Below are 21,290 nucleotides of genomic sequence, written 5' to 3' on the forward strand. Positions count from 1 at the left end.
TGCATGTCCCCATGCCTGTGATGTTCTTACCCGGCGTCTTAGAGGAGAGAAGCAGCGGTCGTTCTCATGGCAGAGCTCTGCAGCGGAAGAAAGTGTGCTTGTCTGTGGGATCTGACATTGTTTGGAGCATGGTGAGTACAACTCAGCTCTTTACTCCCTCTAGTGGCGGAAAAAGAGAAGGCACTTTACTCAACATTAGGAAAGGTCCTCAAGATTATCTTAGGACTATTTTCTCTTACCTTATCCCCGCTACAGGTTTTTATGCTAAAATCAAACAGACCAATCTTCACCCATCACAGCGGATTTTGTGTGCGAACCTTCAGGGATATGGGTTTCTACATAAAAGCAGACCTCTCCCCCTGGGCCTCGTAAAGGACTCTTACCAGGACTTTTAGCATAAGTAGTGAAAGTGCTGGACCCTAGAGCCCAGTCCTCCGAAGAGAGACATTACAGGCGACGCCTCGTGCACGAGGCACGGATACCTATCCAGTTTTAGCATAAATTATTTGGCATCTTGGATGGATCCAAAAGCATAGCTCTTTTTACCCCCAGAGGGTTTCTTTGGCAGAGCTTTTCTTTAGCACATCCTACTCGTACCCAATACCTTAGACACTGGCGAAAAAACTGAGGTACTTCCCTCATGGGAGGGGTTATATGGAGGGGAACTGTCTTCAATTGGTTGTACCAGTGTCCAATCACTGCTGGTGACCCTTAACCCATTATGTAATGACTGGCTCTGCATCCTGTGGTGTACGACAAAGAAATAGTGGCATACAAATGGATCACCCAATATGCATTGCAGCTGATTTCCTTTTTTTGGATAATTGCCTGCGGTCAATTTAGACGATTGATGGGTGGAGCCAGTGATCTTTGGAGCTGCTATTTATTTCAGAGTTTCATGTCTGTAATGTGGTTATGACTAAGGCCTTATAGGCTGAAATGTGTCAACCATTCCTATTTGTGTTTGTCCACTGTGGCTTGTTTAATAAATACTACTAATTTTAAAGAGCAACGACCGGAGTGCGGACCATCTTTTCCTCATTACTCTACTCAGCCAGCGACTGTGGATCAAGCACCTGGGAACCTTGCTTTCTATGTGATGTATGGGTAGTAGCACTGACTTTTTTGTTTATATTCTAGGTTTTTATTTTTGTTCTCCCTAAAGTTTCATGCTTGAGAGCGCAGAGGAGGAGTGTGGAGAGGAGTGTTCAGGGGCTGGGAATTTGTGTTTGAGAGGACAAGGGAGGATGAGAGGTGTGTTCAGAGGTTGGGGGATCAATGTTCGAGTACAGAGGAGGGCAAATGAGGAGGGAAGAGAGGTGTGTCCAGAGACTGGGGATCTGTGGTTGAGAGAGTGGAAGGCATGTCCAGAGGCTGGAGATCAATGCTTGAGAGTTTAGAGGCAGAGGGCAGGGAGGCATGTCCAGAGATGCCTGTACATAGGAGGAAGAGCAAGCTGGGACCGTTTCATCCAGTGATTGAACTTCCACAGGGCACAGTAAGAAGTATTAGAATGGCACATCTACTGACAAGGTATATGTGTCATCCATATTTTAGAAGAAACAGGTGCTGGCTTCATTTGTCCATATTTTTTATTTTTTTTTGTTAATATGTTTATTGGGTTTTAAAAAGACAGTTACAATCATATAGTCTACATTAATCGTACATATTATAGTTACTAAAGGAAAGGACACCTTCAGTGCAAACAGAGACATATAACAATGTGCATGACAGAAGAACAGCATCATGCATATATATATCATGAAGATGTTTAAACTTATATCAAATCAATTAAAAAGGGGAGAAGAAAAAGATGAGGGAGGGTATCGGTAATAGGATGGTATAGTTTTACTCAAAATGACATTGGAGATATCATGACTTATATTCAATAAGGAAAGTGACTTAGGCAACATAGTAAGCCTGGGTTGTGTTATGTAAGCATCAATGTTTGGTAATCTGAAGATTTAGTAAAATGAGCCCAACACGCCCATTTATCCTGGAACTCCTTAGAAGAGTCATTAGATTGGGAAATCAGATCTTCCATGTTGGCGATGTGATCTACCTTGCGTAACCAATCAGAGATTTTAGGGGGGAAGCCTGGGACCATTTAATGGGGATACATAATTTGGCCGCATTGATGAGATGTACAATAATGGAGTTTTTGTATACAGAATTGGGTAGTGATGTTAAATGTAGCAGGTATTGTCTGGCTGAAAAGTCTGGGGTGTAGGTGGTGATGGATGTTATAAGATTGTTGATAGTTTTCCAGAAGGACGCAATGAGGGAGCATTCCCACCAGATATGGAGTAGCGTACCCGTTTCAGTATTGCAGCGCCAGCACAAGGGGGATGAATTTGGACTGTATTTGTGGATAATGTAAGGGGTCTTATACCATCTGGAGTAAACCTTGTAACTATTTTCCCGCGTAAGGACATTTAATGAACCCTTATGGAGGCGGTGAAACACTGAATACCATTGGTCATTCGAGATTGAAATTTTTAGATCTCGCTCACATTTTCTATTAGTCATGTCCAGTTGTGGATCTACTGATGAGTTCAAGATATTATATATGAAGGAAATTAAGTGGTCTTGAGGCTCTGATTTTAAACATAGTATTTCAAAAGAGGTCTTAGGTCTGTGCCAAATATTAGTGGAGCCAAATTTAGTCAAGAATTCTATGATCAAGTTAAAGTCACGTGAGGAGATTCCAAGGTCTGGGAGTCTAGAGGAGAAATTTTCAAAAGTTAAAAGTCTGCCATGTTTAAAAATAAGTTCAGCTCTGAGAATCCTTTTGGAATGTGTTGTAGAGGGAGTGTTAATATAAGGCTTACGAAATATTTCGGGATTAGAATCGATAGGGGTGATGGGTCCATAAACATTAGAGATCTTTAAGGTTTTGCATAAGGATCTGAAGATTTTAAGAGATGTTCCTGTAAGGGGATGTGAGTTAGCAGAGTGAGGTAATTTCTTAGGGCTAATCCATGGAAAATGCTCTAAAGGGATTGGCATGGAGAATAAAGATTCCTCCAAACCTATCCAATCCTTAGGCCCCATACACACGATAGAATCCATCCGCTGAAAAATCCCAGCAAATGGGTTTCAGCGGATAGATCCTATGGTGTGTACACTCCAGCGGATCTGTTTCCGCGGATATTTCTCCCCTGGGATGGATTCCAGCAGATCGAATATTTGCTGACATGCTAAACAAATCTATCTGCTGGAATCCATCCCAACGGATGGATCCGCTGGTCTGTATAGACTCACCGGATCCATCCGTCCGAAGGGATCCCCCGCATGCGTCGTAATGATTCGACGCATGCGTGGAATTCCTTATATGACAGCGTCGCGCACGTCATCGCCAGAGGATTTTGCCGCGGATTTCAATGCGATGGTGAGTACACTCCATCGCATTGGAAATCCGCTGAAATCCTCGAGAGGATTTATCTGCGGAAACGGTCCGCTGGACCGTATCCGCGGATAAATCCTCCCGTGTGTATGTGGCCTTAGAGTCCCTGTGGAGGTGCCAATTGATAATTCTAGCCATGTGACAGGCCCAATAATAATTTTTAATATCCGGCAGTCCAATACCACCTGAAAGTTTAGAAATTGTTAGTTTATCCCATCTAATACGAGGTTGTTTATCGTTCCATAAAAATTTCAAGCACATTTGTTTGAATGTTTTAAAAAATGAGCTAGGTATTTTAATGGGAACCGTTTGGAATAGGTATAACATTCTAGGTAGTATACTCATCTTAATTATATTTGCCCTACCAAACCATGAGAAAAAATTCTTACCCCATTCGAGTAGATCGTTTTTAATGTTGTTCAACAGGGGTGTAACATTTTTATTATATAGATTGTCCATGTTTGATGATATGTTAATTCCCAGGTAAGGTATAGAATCATTTTCCCACTTGAATGGGAAATTGATTTTACATTGATCAACCAATTTAGCTGGTAAAGAAATGTTCATTGCTTTGGATTTTGAGAAATTAATTTTAAAATTTGATATGGTCTTAAATAAAGAGAAGTCATTGAGTAGATTAGGGATAGTAATTATCGGATTGGTAAGGAATAATAAGATGTCATCTGCGAAGGCCGCTAGTTTATATGTTTTATCGCCGATGATAATACCTTTAATGTCAACGTTTTCTCGTAATTTGCATAAAAATGGTTCCAGGATAAGTATGAATAATATTGGTGATAAAGGGCACCCCTGGCGGGTGCCATTCGACACGGAGAAGGCCTCTGACAGGTCGCCATTAATTTTGATCCTTGCTGTGGGGGATGAATATAAAAGACCAATAAAATCCAATATGCGTTTTTGTAAGCCCAAAGCTTTCAAAGTTTCCATCATATAATCCCAAGCAATTCTGTCAAAGGCCTTCTCCGCGTCGAGAGATAGAAAGAAGCCAGGAAATTTGGATTTGATCAGCCAATGTTGGATATGGAGGGCCTTAATGGTGTTATCTTTGGCTTCTCTCCCTGGTGTAAAACCAGTTTGATCGAGGGAAACAATCCTAGGAATTAATGGGAGTAGGCGGTTTGCGATTATTTTAGCGTATAATTTAATGTCTATATTCAAGAGAGATATGGGTCTATAATTTGATACGAGTGACTTGTCTTTATCGGGTTTGGGAATCATGACAATATGAGCTTCCAAAAGATCGTTTAGGATAGGGGATGGAAGGGAGTTTGAGTTGAAAGTATTGATAAATTGGGGGATTAAAATGTCCTTAAAAGATTTGTAGTAATTAACAGATAAGCCATCCGGCCCAGGGCTCTTACCAGTTTTAAGCTGACTAAGCGCGTCGAGAGCCTCCCCCAATTCTAGAGGTTTGTCAAAAAAATTTAATATGTCCGAACTCAAGGGTTTAGGGCAGTAATTCTTCAAAAAATCTGAAATTAAGTTTTCTCTCAAAGGTGAGTTTCTAGAATGGTTCACAGGCGGTAAGTTATAGAGTTTGAAATAAAAGGTACGGAATTGGTCGGAAATATCCTTAGTGGAAGTATGTTTGTGACCATTAGAATCAGTTATGGAATATATATTCTCATATTTTTTCGATGTCGGGCGTAAGGAGTTAGCCAATAATCTACCTGTTTTGTTTCCGAATTCGTAAAAGAACTTTCGAGAGAGAATGAAATTGCGCTTGACCCTTTTATCTAGCATTTCGAGCAATTCCAATCTGAGCCTCGAAAGTTCCTCACGAGTGCTTAATGCTAGTGAGTGTTTGTGTAATAGTTCAAGATTGTTAATTTTTTTAGTCAGGTCATCTATATGTATCCGTCTCAACTTATTTCTCTGTGCTCTCAATGATATCAGATCACCCCTGATGACGCATTTGTGAGCAAGCCAAATGAACATAGGATGAACAGCATTGTTATTATTGTCTGTAAAGTAGTCAGAGATTTTTGAGTTGAGAATTTTTAGATTGTCAGAGCTGCTGAGTAGAGAATCATTGAGTCTCCAGTGTCTTGGTGGGATAGGTTTATCAGTAAAGGTTAGACTTAGAGTAATTGGATTGTGGTCAGATATAAGCATGGGTTCTATCGTGGCGTATTTTATGGTGTTTAAATCAGTTTGGGACAAAAAAAAATAGTCTATTCTCGAATAGGTGTTGTGAGGAAGAGAATAAAAAGGGTAATCTTTTGAGGAAGGATTCAGTATGCGCCAGGTGTCGTGTATGGATAGATCCAGTAAAGACTTTTTGATTGCACTGAGGGTCTTGAATGAAGTTTTGGAGGAGGCAGAGGAGGTATCCAAGATGGGATTGAGGGCCAAATTAAAGTCACCCCCCATTATTAGTGAACCAACTGCAAAAGATTTCAAAGCTTTGATTGTATTATCAAAGAACGGGGCATGTAGTTTATTAGGTGCATAAATATTTGCCAGAGTTATTGGCTTATTAAATAAGGAACCCTTAATAAAGATATATCTGTCATCGTCATCTAATTTAGAATCAATTATTTGAAAAGGGCAGCGTTTAGAAATTAGTATAGAAACTCCTCTGGTTTTGGATACTGAATTTGTCGCGTGTAAAATAAGGGGAAATTCTTTGTCAGTAAATGTTGGGCATTTATTTGTTTTGAAGTGGGTCTCTTGCAGATACATTATATCTGCATTTGATCTCTTTAAAATCATCATTAATTTTTACCTCTTCTCAGGGACATTGAGGCCCTTGACGTTAAGAGAGTAAAGTTTTACTATATTTTGTGAGTTTACAATAGTGTAGTTAGGGAGTGCCATAGTCACAATAGAGGCGGGGGGGGGGTAATGTCACAGTGAGGGGGAAAGTAGGAATAAGGGGAGAAGGGAAAAAACTAGCTTGCGTGTATGAGAAACTCAAAATATGATACCGGTGTTCTAGTAAAAAAAAAAAGAAAACTTGTTAAACAATAAATCCACTTAGGAAGTATATACGGTACAAAGGGAGGTAATATCTTATTCAGAGAAATCCAAATAAGAATAACCTCGTGTGGGGTTGGAGTGAACCAAACCAAAGTATTTGAAAGCAAAATCGAACAGCCATCTGCCGCGAACGAACTGAAAAGGAGAGTAGCATTAAAGTATAAAGCAAATACATACAATTAAGATTCTACTACTTCTAATATTGAGGAGCCAAAATACAATATGTCTCGATATATACATATATAATCAAGTAAAATGTGTCAAATGACAAGTATATAGTACAATCGAGACCTAAGAGTGTTACCTGGACGTTATCAAAAGACTGTAATGAAGTAACATTTTTAAAATGAACAAAGTAGCAAATAGAGACCCAACGGAGGTGAGTATATTAATCAATTACACTGTTGCAGAACTGGCCCACTAGAGAAGATAAATATATAAGCGTACACACTATAACATTTTTGTAAATAATAAACGTGAAGCTTAAATGAATAGAGAGAAGGATTGATCCAGCTCAAATGTGGAATTTAAGCCATATATATGAATAGAGGAGAAAGAGAAGAATATTTGTCCATATTTAAGATAGCTGCCCAGACAGCACAGGTGACTGTTGTACCAATAAACCATTCCATAACAAATACAGCCTCTTGTTAAAAATTAACTCCCTAAATTTTATCAACAACATCTGTGGCTGCTGCAGGGTTTTCTGTATTTTTTTCTTAGACTGAAGTTCTACTGGTATTGGGGGGTGTTCAGGAGGGCTGGGGTGTCAGGAGTGTATGGCATGGGGGTGGGGGTTCAGAAGATAATGGTACAGTGGTGGACATTGTGCTGGGACATCAGGAGAGATGGGGTGTCAGGAGGGTATGGTATTGGGGGGGGGGGGGGGGTCAGGAGGGAACGGTACTGTGGTGGGCATCGTGCTGTGACATCAGGAAGGCTGTGAATCAGAAGCGCTGGAGTGTAGAGAAGTTTTTAATGCAGAGTAGCGCAGGGAAGGTGCAGTGGTGCTGATCCCTGCCAGCAATCTTTTATCGTTGAATCGGGGAGGAGGGTTGGAGGCAACGAGTGTGCAATATTCCTAGGAAGCGATCAGGCGGGTTTGGAGAAGGGCCTGAACCAGCACAATCTATCCTGGAGGCTTTCCCCACCCCGCAGCCACACGTATGCAAGGGGTGGGGCTGCCTCTGCAGCCTGGGATTGTTTGAGCGTGTGCATGCACTGCTCTAGAGCAAAGACCGGGTCGGCAACAGTGGGATGTCTTTGCGGTTTACCCATCACCTGTCGGCGACCTACGGGTAGCCTGCAATCAACTGGTTTCTGACCCCCGTCCTACATTTTCATGATTTGCAGAATGTTTTTACATTTCAAAGCAATACTTCAAATAACAAATCAGTGAGAAACATAAAATTATAGAAACTAATTACATTTTACTTACAACATTTCAGAATCATCTAAGCACAATTTTGAAGGAGCACTGGTTGGGGACATTGGCAGCTCTTTATTGCTTCCTCCACTTAAAAAAACTGCTTTGCATATGTCAACATGCTGTGGCTTGTTATCTTTGGAAAGACAAAAAAATATTATATTTAAATTGTCATAATACTTTACATCTGTTTTTGAGCTTATATTCAAGTTTTTGTCTTCTCTACTAGTTACTATTGAACACATAAGAAAGATAGGATTTAAAAATGTCTACTTGCACATTATAATACACTCTTATCATTACAGTATGAACCACTCTGTTCAATGTCACAACTTTTACACAAAATTTTGCAAAATATTTACCCATAATTTAGTTTATTTCAGGGAAGTAGAGGGTATATGTGCAGTAAAGTTTCATCCCTCAAAGAAAACTCAATTCTTATTTGTGACCCTTGCAGGGAAAATCTATGCTAGTAATAATGATTACAGTTTCAGCCCTGGTTCACACTGGTGCAATTTGATATGCAATTTGACATGTCAAATCAGCGGTATTTGCGGCAATAGCACTATCCTAATGAGTGTGACACCGCATCTGCGGCGCTGCACTGATTTCAATAAGTTGTTTCTGTATTACTTTTTGCGATTTCGGCCCACAATTTACATTGACATCTGTGCACCTACACATATCTCTCTAAAATCGCGGCCAAAATCAGGACTGGCAGGCAGGAGTGAAATCGTGTGAGTTCAGCTGAACTCGCACGGCTTCATTCCCACAGCCCAGTGTGAACCTGGGCTAACTCTGATCTAAGGGCCAAATCCACAAAGATCGTGCCTAACTTAATTTTTTCCATTTAAGTTACACTGTCTTAAAATTTCTACCTAAGTGCCCGATCCACAAAGCACTTACCTAGAAATTTTGGGCTGTGTAACTTAAATTCCGCCGTCGCAAGGCGTTCCTATTCAAATGGGGGCGATTCCCATTTAAATTAGGCGCGCTCCCGCGCCGGCCGTACTGCGCATGCTCGTGACGTCATTTTCCCGACGTGCATAGCGCGAAATTACGTTACGCCGAGCTTTGTGGATTGCGACGGGTCAATAAAGTTGCGTCGGGAAAAAAAAAAGATACGGCGGGAAAAAAAAAAATTCTAAATTTTAAAAAAAACGTGTCGCTGGACAGAAAGGTCTGCTTTTACATGGTGTACTAACTTTACACCATGTAAAAGCAGCCCTAATTTTGCGTATGCAAACTAAAACTTACGGAGAAAAAACGAAGCTGAAAAGCTTCGTGGATCTCCGTAAGTGCTAATTTGCATACCCGACACGAAATGCCCCCAGCGGCGGATGCGGTACTGCATCCTAAGATCCGGCAGTGTAAGTTCCTTACACATGCCAGATCTTCTGCCTAACTATGGAAAACTGATTCTGTGGATCAGTTCCATAGTTAGGAACAGGGATACGACGGTGTTACAGCAATTACGCCGTCGTATCCCTTTTGTGGATTTGGCCCTAAGAATGTATTGTAGAACTTCTTGCCTAGGTGGTTGGAAAGGCTTCATCTTACATCTTTACTACAAATTTCTGTTGCAGATTAAGGCCCCGTACTCACGACCAAACATGTCTGCTGAAACTGGTCGGCAGACCAATTTCAGCAGACATGTTCCGTCGTGTGTACAGCCGCGCGGACAGGATTCCAGCAAACAATTGTCTGACAGACCGTTTCTGAGCAGACAACTGTTTCCCGGACTTGCTTTAAAACAGTCCGCTGGAAACCTGTCCGCCCGGACATGTACGGTCGTCTGTACAGACCTACCGTACATGTCCTGCCGCCCGCATCCCTCGCATGCGTCGAATGACTTCGACGCATGCGTGGAAGCATTTTCAAGGCAGGCCGCCCACGCCGGCGCGTCATTGTCGCGGCGACACCGCGTCATCGACGCGTCGACACCGCGGACACGCCCCGCGTATTGTTTACGCGCGGTCTTCTGTTCGATGGTGTGTATAGCCATCGAACAGAAGTCCCCGGGCAGTCCCCGGCCAGACATGTCCGATGGAAACGGTCTGCAGACCGTTTTCATCGGACATGTCCTGCCGTGAGTACTCGGCCTCAAAGGTATTTAACCACTTCCATACTGGGCCTATTCTGGCACTCCTCTTCTACATGTAAAAATCATTTTTTTGCTTGAAAATTACTCAGAACACACAAAACAATATATACATGTTTTTTTAGCAGACACCCTAGGGAATAAAATGGCGGTCATTGCAACTTTTTATCTTGCACAGTATTTGCGCAATCATTTTTCAAACACCTTTTTTTGGAAATAAAAAAACACTTCCATAAATTAAAAAATAACGAAACAGTAAAGTTAGCCCAATTTTTTTGGATAATATGAAAGACCATGTTACGCTGAGTAAATAGATACCTAACATGTCACACTCTAAAATTGCGCACACTCATGGAATGGCGCCAAACTTCAGTACTTAAAAATCTCCATAGGCGACGCTTAATTGTTTTTTTTACACGTTACCAGTTTAGAGTTACAGAGGAGGTCTAGTGCTAAAATTGTTGCTCGCGCTCTAACGCATGCGGTGGTTTGAACAGCGTTTACATTTGTGGACTGGACTGGACTTGTGTGTGTGTTTGCTTCTGAGCGCGAGCTACCGATGACAGGGGCATTTTAACCACTTCCCGCCCGGCCTATGGCCGATTTACGTCCGGGAAGTGGTTTTGAAATCCTGACTGGACGTCCATGGACGTCCTGCAGGATTTCATGCCGCGCGCGCGATCGGTGATGCGGGGTGTCAGTCTGACACCCTGTATCTCCGATCTCGGTAAAGAGCCTCCAGTGTCCAATCACGGCTGATCACGATGTAAACAGGAAGAGCCGTTGATGGCTCTTCCTCACTCGCGTCTGACAGACGCGAGTAGAGGAGAGCCGATCGGCGGCTCTCCTGACAGGGGGGGTTCGCGCTGATTGTTTATCAGCGCAGCCCCCCCCCCTCGGATCGCCACACTGGACCACCAGGGAAGCCCACCCTGGACCACTAGGGAAGGGCAAAAAAAAAAAAGCCTGAAAAAAAAAGTCTGAAAAAAAAAGCATTAAAAAAAAAGATGCCAATCAGTGCCCACAAATGGGCACTGACTGGCAACATGGGAATCAGTGCTGCCCCACAGTGTCCATCAGTGCCACCCCAGTGTCCATCAGTGCCACCCCACAGTGTCCATCAGTGCCACCCCACAGTGCCCATCCATGCCCAGTGCCTACCTATCAGTGCCCATCTGTGCCACCCATAAGTATCCATCAGTGCCACCCATAAGTGCCGCCCATGAGTGCCAATCTGTGCCGCCTATGAGTGCCCAGTGCTGCCCATGAGTGCCCATCAGTGCCGCCTATGTGTGCCCATCAGTGCCACCTATGTGTGCCCATCAGTGCCGCCTATGTGTGCCCATCAGTGCCGCCTATGAGTGCCCATCAGTGCCGCATACCAGCGCCACCAATCAGTGCCACCTCATCTGTGCCCGTCAGTACTACCTCATCGATGTCCATCAGTGCCATCTCATCTGTGCCCATCAGTGCCGCCATATCAGTGCCCGTAATTGAAAGAGAAAACTTACTTATTTACAAAAAAATTAACAGAAAAAAATAAAAACTTATTTTTTTTCAAAATTTTCAGTCTTTTTTTAGTTGTTGCGCAAAAAAAATCGCAGAGGTGATAAAATACCACCAAAAGAAAGCTCTATTTGTGGGGAAAAAAGGACGCCAATTTTGTTTGGGTACAGTGTAGCATGACCGCGCAATTGCCATTCAAAGTGCGACAGTGCTGAAAGCTGAAAATTGGCTTGGACAGGAAGGAGCGTAAGTGCCTGGTATGGAAGTGGTTAAAAAAAAAACATTTTTATTCTATTTATTTTTTTACTTAAAGCGGAGCTCCACCCTAATTGCAACATTAGCCTATTTGTACTGCCGACATTAAAAATGTTTAAAACTGAGGTTTTTAATTTTCAGATCTGTACAGTACCTTTAGTTTGATGAGGCTTCCGGTCTGCACAACTGCGGGTATTCTTTGGGAATTGTGTCACTTCCCGTACCAAGCAGTGTGCTCTGGGAGCTTCTCTCATAGCTCTCAGTGTTCATTGCGGAGCTTTCATACCAAATCTCGCACGATTTCCGAACCAGAAAGTGAGCTGTGAGTGGTGAGGTTTTACATTATGCTGTGTTTACATCACAACGGGGCGGTAACTTTGCATAATGACGCCTGCCGTTGTGATGACAACACAGTAGTTGACGCCGCTACTCCCCGTAATTAGTGCGCATGCGCGGGATTGAGCGGCGCAACCAGGAAGTGGCTGCTTGTGGGCTTCCAATGCCCACAGTTAAAATGGGAACGGTGCTGCGACCAGAATATAAGTGTAAATCGCAGACGCAATCGGTAATTAGTGGACTCTGCACACCAAATAAGTGAGTTCTTCTAATCTTTACTATTAACAATTGACCTACTAGAAAAAAAAAATAACTTTGGACGTGGGAGATCCGCTTTAATTTTTTTTATTGTTACACTTTTTTTTTTTTTTTTTTTACACTTTTATTCCTATTACAAGGAATGTAAATGTAATGGTCACCACCGTTTACGACCTTCCATCAACCCACGACAGCTTATCCGACACACCGACAAACCATCCAGCAGACCCGATCCATTCCATAAGAATTCCCTCAATAACGAGACTGACAAGCTCTGTTACTGAATCAAAATGAATGAACACTTTTAATGGAAACTCAGTCTTATATACAGTTACAAGACATGTCTCAGTAATCACAGGGACAAAGAACTCTCCACCCACACATCACACCATAGGGGGCTTCAATCACATTATTTTATCAATAGAGTTCAAACAAAACACCATCACACAATGAGTTCCCCTCAATCCACATCTTTAGACAGACGGTCTGTCTCCGACAGAAAGGTATTCACACCTGATCATCAATAGGCTTTAAACAGTGTTATCACACAATGAAAGGTCTTTCAGGAGCCAGCCTCATTTAACAACTCAATAGCCTGGACTAAGCATTGAAAGAGTCATTCTATTGACCGGTAGGGTCAGAATAAACCAACACTTTGCAATATCTCAAGATCCTGCAATATGAGCTATTAGTAATGTCCCATCTCATGTAATTTCTAATTAATATTTCTCAGTCACCCTTTGCCCAAAAGGGACACAGGGTGACCCTAGACACAAGAGTTATTAGTGACGCTGGCACAGAAGTACCCCTCATCCTTCCAAAGTCTCTGTTTGTCACGGGTCATTCCGTTACATCTCTCCCCTTTCGGTGGGAGACTGACACAGGAGGGAACCCCAAACAGGTTGACTCCGAAGTTAGTCGGTAGTTCCAGTCCCTCAATGCTGGTATACATACCGTACCCCAAATAAATTGCTCCAAACAGAGCATTACTCACCCCGCCAACCTCTGCCTCTCTCAGAGAACCTGCCTGCAGCTGGGGAGAGGCCTGGACTGGCCCTTCTCCCTGGAGTCCTTTCAGCTGCTGGAGAGAAGACAGGGTGACTGGGCTCAGTCCATCATGCTGTTGGGGATCTGGGCCAACTGGCCCCCATCCCTGGGGTATACCAAGTGAGACTGAAGTCCCATCCACTGGTGGTAGGTGAAAATCCCTTGGTGCTTGCAAAGCCGACAACCTCCTGTCTCGGTGCCGCACCATTTTCTGTGATTGTGTCAGTGGAGACTGAAGTCCCATCCACTACTCCAGGAACTCCCTCTTCTGTTAGTTGAGCGCAGAGGCTTGTGGCACTCTGCTCTGTTGCCAGCTCTTCTGCTGGGTCGCTTTGAGTGGAGACCACAGACCCATCCACTCCCACAGGAACTCCCTCTCCTGGTAGGTGAGAGCAGAGGCTTGTGGCATTCTGCTCTGTATCCAGCTCTTCCGCTGTGTTGCTGTGAGGGGAAACCACAGTCCCATCCCCCGATGTCAGCTCAAGCTGTAGTTGTGTGCAGCAGCCAGTAGCATCCTGCCCTGCCGCCAGTGATTCAGCTGGGAGTAAAAACTTTACCACCTCAGCTTGTTGCTGGAGAGAGGGGCTAACTGCCCCGGCTCCCTGGAACTCCACTTTCATGGTGACTGGCATCTGTACCTCTCATCTCTCTTCAGTTGGTGCTGCTGTGACTTCTGCTGCTGCAGCACCTCTTTGCTGTAGCCAAGTTGAATCCACAGCTGCTATAACCCGGTCTATGATTTCCGGTGGAGGATTAGGTCCATACTGTGCCAGTCCACGTTTAACAGCCCGGTCAAAAGATTCTTCCTCAGGTGTCCTGTCTGTTATGGTGGGCCTTTCTGTTACGCTGGGCCTTTCAGCTCTATCCATTTGGACAAGCTCTGCAATAATGTCCCTACTCTTATGGTTGCTGGCCGGTCTGCCTCAGCTCTCCAGTAAGTCCTCAGTAATCACAGGGAAAAGAACTCTCCACCCACACATCACACCATGGGGGGCTTCAATCACATTATTTTATCAATAGAATTCAAACAAAACACCATCACACAATAAGTTCCCCTCAATCCACATCTTTAGACAGACGGTCTGTCTCCGACAGAAAGGTATTCACACCTGATCATCAATAGGCTTTAAATAGTGTTATCACACAATGAAAGGTCTTTCAGGAGCCAGCCTCATTTAACAACTCAATAGCCTGGACTAAGCCTTGAAAGAGTCATTCTATTGACCGGTAGGGTCAGAATAAACCAACACTTTGCAATATCTCAAGATCCTGCAATATGAGCTATTAGTAATGTCCCATCTCATGTAATTTCTAATTAATATTTCTCAGTCATCCTATGCCCAAAAGGGACACAGGGTGACCCTAGACACAAGAGTTATTAGTGACGCTGGCACAGGAGTACCCCTCATCCTTCCAAAGTCTCTGTTTGTCACGGGTCATTCCGTTACAGTAAACATACCTTGTAATAGGAATTGTTAGTGACAGGTCTTCTTTATGGAGAGATGCGGGGTCAATAAGACCCCGCATCTCTCCTCCAGGCTGGAAAGAAATTCACTGATCTCATGCTGACAGCCACGATCGCTTCTTTGTTTTCTTTCAGGAAACCCGGGCATGATGTCATAACGTCGCGCCCAGGCCTCCGACGGTCATAGAGATGAAATCTCTATTGTCGTGAGCCAGAGCCAGACGATTCTTTCTCCGGGCCCTCGATGGCACGGGAGAGAGCCCAGAGAAGCACCGGGTGGTGGTGGGAGGGGGGATGTCCCCTCCCGTCGCCTATAAGAATGATCAAGCATCAGAACTGCCTATAGCTGCAGGCATCATTCAGATATCCCCACTGAAAGTCCAGGACGTCATATGACGTCCTTGGGTGGGAAGTGGTTAAAACATGTGAAAAAAATATAAATCGTGCTACCTCTAAACCATGTGAAACAAATGTTTGAATCACAAAACACACAAAACTATGTGATATATATTGATATAAATCATAAACTATGTGGTATATGATGGTATATATACAGTAAATCACTAATATACCAAAAAACAAGGGAGGTTGATAGCCACTAGAGGGCACTCAAGTCCCTCAATAACAGTGAAACAGTGATAAATGAACATCAAAATTATTTAGATCATATCATTAGATCAATAAATATTAACCAAAAATAAAAATATATATAGACATATAATTAAAACAAATATTGTAGCAATAAAGTCCATAAATGTTTAACACATGAAATGCCAAACGCCCGTGCTCTGTGCCAAGTTCCAAAATCAGTTGAAAACGTGTCCAAAGAAAAGTGATGTATCCTCCACCAAAATATAGATTGGCTCCTTACAAAATCGCCATGATCCCTTATGACAGGGGATCATGAACAGCATATAATAGGTAGTCGCTCCCAGTTTACAGTTCAGACAGATACGATCTTTACCATTGGGTCTCATCCACAAGTGATTAGACTTCACCAACATCAATGCCCACCATGTAAAAAACAATAACAGCTCCACATAGCGCATTAAATGAGTAAAAAAAGATTTATTAAAAGTTGTGTTGTACTTACAAACATGCAGTAAAAAAATGCCTTGAATCTCATGTGCCGGCCGGTACACAAATTCCCAGACACCCGTCCACTGGGGGAACGTTTGGAGCTCTTGGGTGACGACAGCGCGCCGCTTCGCCCTACATCCGTTTTGTAAAATATTACTTCTTCCAGGGGAAACATATTTCCACTTGTGAAGTTATATTTGAGAAAATGTAATTATATAAATACGTGTCCTAATGTTAACTAACTCCCTCACAAATCTTGTTCACAGGAGGGAAGCAGTGGCATACAATCGCTGGTTTTGCCAGTGAGGGAGCAATACCATAGCAGTGGGTGAGGTATTTCTATGCTCTTCTAGTAATCGCTAGTGCAACACTGGTCTAAAGCTGGCAAAGGATGCTTCAGAAGGGACCTAATAAATTTGGATCCATCAATGGCCATTATAATTTTTAGAAGTCAATCTAATGATCAACTTCTCATAAACACGCTTGTTGGAAAATTTTGGTCAGCGCTGCAGTACTAATCGGTGTATTCTGACAGCAGAGTCCCTGCTGTAAGTATACAATAACACAGAGGGGAGGATTCCTTTATCTATCCACCTTGTTTGCATGGATGGATGAATCCATTCTGCTAACTGATGGGAAAAAACTGTCCCATGTATGCCCAACTGAAGTCTTGTCTAAGGCTGTCTTCTAGAAAGTTGAGACTAGCGCAGTATCCACAGAAAATACCCAGGTTATCCGTAACTTTAACTCAATGTACTCCTAAATTGTTGTACTTCTTATCCTATCATGGGAAATATGGCAATCCTTACTACAACATCTATTTTTAATGTTTGTTGTTAACACCATCTGAAGTAATTATCAATGAAATAAACAGACAGAGTCTATGCTCAAGACAAGTCCAGTAATAATATAAAACATACTGTATAGGACTAAGGTATATGATGTCAGATTCTGCGGGTAGTAATGACTAGTATATTCTTAAATAATTGACAATGTTTACTCCTCTCCCACTGGCAGGTACTAGAAAATCAGATTCCTGATGCATCATTATGGAAGGCTTGTCCAAAAGATCAGGAAGGTTAAACACTGTCCTGAGATCTATTCCTCGATTTCTGTCCTCTGAAGGTGGTCACACAGGAAGAGATAAGCCTCGTACACACGATCGTATATCTGATGGATTTTTTTGTCAGATAACCGATGAAGCTGACTTTCATCAGTTTTGCCTACACACCATCAGTCAAAAATCGGACCGTGCCAAAACGTGGTGACGTAAAACACTACAACGTGCTGAGAAAAATTAATAGTTCAATACTTCCGAGCAAGCGTCGACTTGATTCTGAGCATGTGTGGATTTTTTATCCATTGGAAAAATGTAAAACATGATCTATTTTTTTTCACCGAAAAAAGACCGATGGGGCACATACACGATCGGTTTATCCGATGAAAACAGTCCATCGGTCTGTTTTCAATGGACAAACCGATCGTGTGTACAGGGCTATAGAGATCATATCCCAATGTTCCCAGAATAACTGCAGCAATAAGCAGGTGTAAATTCAGAAATACTTCAGGTGGTGAACTGTGCCATTATCCCAATGGCTTTTCAAGAAAACTCCTGCCACTCATCTTTGAGAAGATCAGTCTGTGTCACAAGTCAACATTTGGTAACTTTTTTTTTACATATAACCAAGTTACCAAGATCACCGTGATGTGCGCCTACACGGGCACGCGCCAGCTGTTATCCTGCTGGACATCATATGACGCCCTGTCAGGATAACTGAACCACTTCCTGCCCGTCATTCTGCTATAGGCCGGGCAGACAGTGGTTAACCACTAAGGACCGAGCCTCTTTCTGAGATTTGGTGTTTACAAGTTAAAACATTTATTTTTGCTAGAAAATTACTTAGAACCCCCAAACATATATATATTACACACACACACATACACACACATTTTTTTTCAAACACCCTAGAGAATAAAATGTCGGCCGTTGCAATACTTTCACACCATATTTGCGCAGCGGTCTTACAAGTGCACTTTTTTGGGGAAAAATACACTGAGTAAATCGATACCCAACATGTCACACTTCAAAATTGCGCTCGTGGAATGGCAACAAACTTTTACCCATAAAAATCTCCATAGGCAATTCGCGAACCTTTGATTGGTTAAAGCACCAGCATGATTTACCCGACTCATATATGTTTAGATATTTATAGCTCAGACATGCCTTTAATACTTAATTTGATAGCCAGCCAATTGTTCTCTATACCACTCAGGGATGAGTCCATGGTCAAATCTCCTCATTTATAAAGAGTTACCACCATAGGTTCATACAGGACTCAAGTCTCTCAGAACTAAGTGGCTTGTTGACTTCCACGAGTTAGATGAGGATGATTGGAAGATGTGGGAATGCTCTTTCACAATTGGTGTCCACTAGGGATAGACTCATCCAGTTTAAGATCCTGCATAGAGTTTACCTTACCCCCATGCATTTGCATAGGATATACCAGTCTGTCCCAGCCAACTGCTGGAGATGTGGGTCAGTATCAGCAGTGTCTCCAAATATAGATCTTCTAGACAGCTGGGACTTTATTCATTCTCTATGTCACCACCATTCAGGTCCAAAAAGAGGACGCTCTGACTGTGGATAAGGAATTCCCCATAGGTGCTGGCCCTGGTTCACCACCGTCAATAGAAGTTAAAGAAAAGAGAACATTTGGTTGCACACCATAAAAGGAACAGCTTCTGAAAAAATATTTCTTTATTGACCGAGTGCCAAAGGACATTACAGGAGTATTTGTAGACACGTTTCACACGGGTAACTCATGCTTGTTCACAACACAAATATAGCCCCAAACCTGAGCTATTTAAATGCTTCACCCAAAAGTGATGCACAGACTGAGCCCGGCTTGATTGGCTGTCCAACATGTATAGAAATTAGACACACCAGATAAAATCATTGAGTCACAAAGTGTGTGAAAAAGACCTATATTGAAATGGACTGACATTGTGAAAATAGGTAATTTCAGCTGCGGTGTATCCAAATGTCCTTGTTGCAAACATATTATTAAAGGGGAGGTTGTGCGTTTTTATTCTACTGTGAAAGAACAGAGACTGCAGTCATTCTATAATTGCAACACAAAACATGTTGTTTATATCATTACATGCACAAAAATTTACAAAACGTTGTCACTAAATGATAAATTGCTCAAACATGCCATGGGAATATGTGAAATTTCACCCCAAAATACATTCTGCTGCTTCTTCTGAGTATGGGGATATCACATGTGTGGGACTTTTTGGCAGTCTAGCCATGTGTACAGGACCACTGAAAACCAGACACTCCAAGCTACAGTAGGGATCGAAAGTTTGGGCACCCCAGGTAAAAATTTGTATTAATGTGCATAACAAAGCCAAGGAAAGATGGAAAAATCTCCAAAAGGCATCAAATTACAGATTAGACATTCTTATAATATGTCAAAAAAAGTTAGATTTTATTTCCATCATTTACACTTTCAAAATTACAGAAAACAAAAAAAATGCCATCTGCAAAAGTTTGGGCACCCTGCAGAATTTATAGCATGCACTGCCCCCTTTGCAAAGCTGAGACCTGCCAGTGTCATGGATTGTTCTCAATCATTGTCTGGGAAGACCAGTTGATGACAATCTCAAAGGTTTTAAATGCCCAGACTCATCTGGCCTTGCCCCAACAATCAGCACCATGGGTTCTTCTGAAACAACTGAAAATAGTTGACGCTCACAAAGCTGGAGAAGGCTATAAGAAGATAGCAAAGCATTTTTAGATGTCAATATCCTCTGTTCGGAATGTAATTAAGAAATGGCAGTCATCAGGAACAGTGGAAGTTAAAGCAAGATCTGGAAGACCAAGGAAAATATCAGACAGAACAGCTCGCAGGATTGTGAGAAAAGCAATTCAAAACCCACATTTGACTGCACGATCCCTCCAGAAAGATCTGGAAGACACTGGAGTTGTGGTACACTATTCCACTATAAAGAGATACTTGTACAAATATGGTCTTCATGGAAGAGTCATCAGAAGAAAACCTCTTCTACGTCCTCACCACAAAAATCAGCGTTTGAACTTTGCAAATGAACATATAGCGAAGCCTGATGCATTTTGGAAACAAGTTCTGTGGACCTAGTAAACAGAAAATGTAGCGCTAACAAACTAAAACTCCAAAATGTGTAGTACCATGTGAGGTGACAACATTCATCTATGGGTGTATATACATGAACCACTAACATAAATATAAGTAGCTCAAACAGTGCTGGATGCAAAGAAAAAGTCTGTATCTCCAAGTTGAATGGACATCAATTAAGTGATTGGTGCAGAAAAAACAGGTGAGCTGCTATCCGATGATTGGGATACAACAGGTATACAAGTTGTCTGTAGCACTTTCTAAGGATCACAATCACATCAAGGTAGGTAGTGGATATAAATACGCTTACCGGATGGGTTGGACTCTAGTACTGTACAGCAAAGAGTCGGCCAGACGTTGTGGTCTTTGGAAACCGGGACCACTGAAACCGGGATGGGACCATAAGCGGGACTGGAACTCCAAAATGACATGGACAGCAGGAACCAGCAATGCTTGAATGGTGTGTTAGATCAATACCAGGAGCTCTGAATACGATCCTTGAACCAACAGTCAGGAGGTACAGGAAGAAATGTTGCTAAAGCTCCCAGGAAACCGTGGAATGGATAATATAAAATGGAAAAAGGAACTCCAATAGTGCAGGTCAATTAAAACCAAAAAGGTTTATTTATAAAAAATCATAGACAAAATATGACATGGATAAATCACGTACCAAAATGGCAATGTGGGGTGCTCAAAATGGACCGATGAGGTTAAAATATAACTTTTTGGCCAGAATGAGCAAAGGTACGTTTGGAGAAGAAAGGGCACAGAATTTAATGAAAAGAACCTCTGTCCAACTGTTAAGCATGGGGGTGGATCAATCATGCTTTGGGGTTGTACTGCAGTCAGTGGCACAGGGAACATTTCACAAGTAGAAGGAAAAATGGATTCAATACAATTTCAGCAAATTTTGGATGGTAACTTGATGCCATCTGTGAAAAAGCTGAAGTTAAAGAGAGGATGGCTTCTACAAATGGATAATGATCCTAAACACACCTCAAAATCCACGGGAATTACATCAAGAGACGTAAACTGAAGGTTTTGCCATGGCCTTCACAATCTCCTCACCTCAACATAATTGAAAATATATGGATAGACTCTAAAAGAGCAGTGCGTGACAGACAGACCAGAAATCTCAAAGAACTGGAAGACTTTTGTAAGGAAGAATGGGCAAAGATACCTCAAACAAGAATTGAAAGACTCTTGGCTGACTACAAAAAGTGTTTACAAGCTGTGATACTTGCCAAAGG

This window comes from Rana temporaria, chromosome 3 (genome assembly GCF_905171775.1).
Source record: "Rana temporaria chromosome 3, aRanTem1.1, whole genome shotgun sequence".
In the NCBI taxonomy this organism is placed as follows: domain Eukaryota; kingdom Metazoa; phylum Chordata; class Amphibia; order Anura; family Ranidae; genus Rana; species Rana temporaria.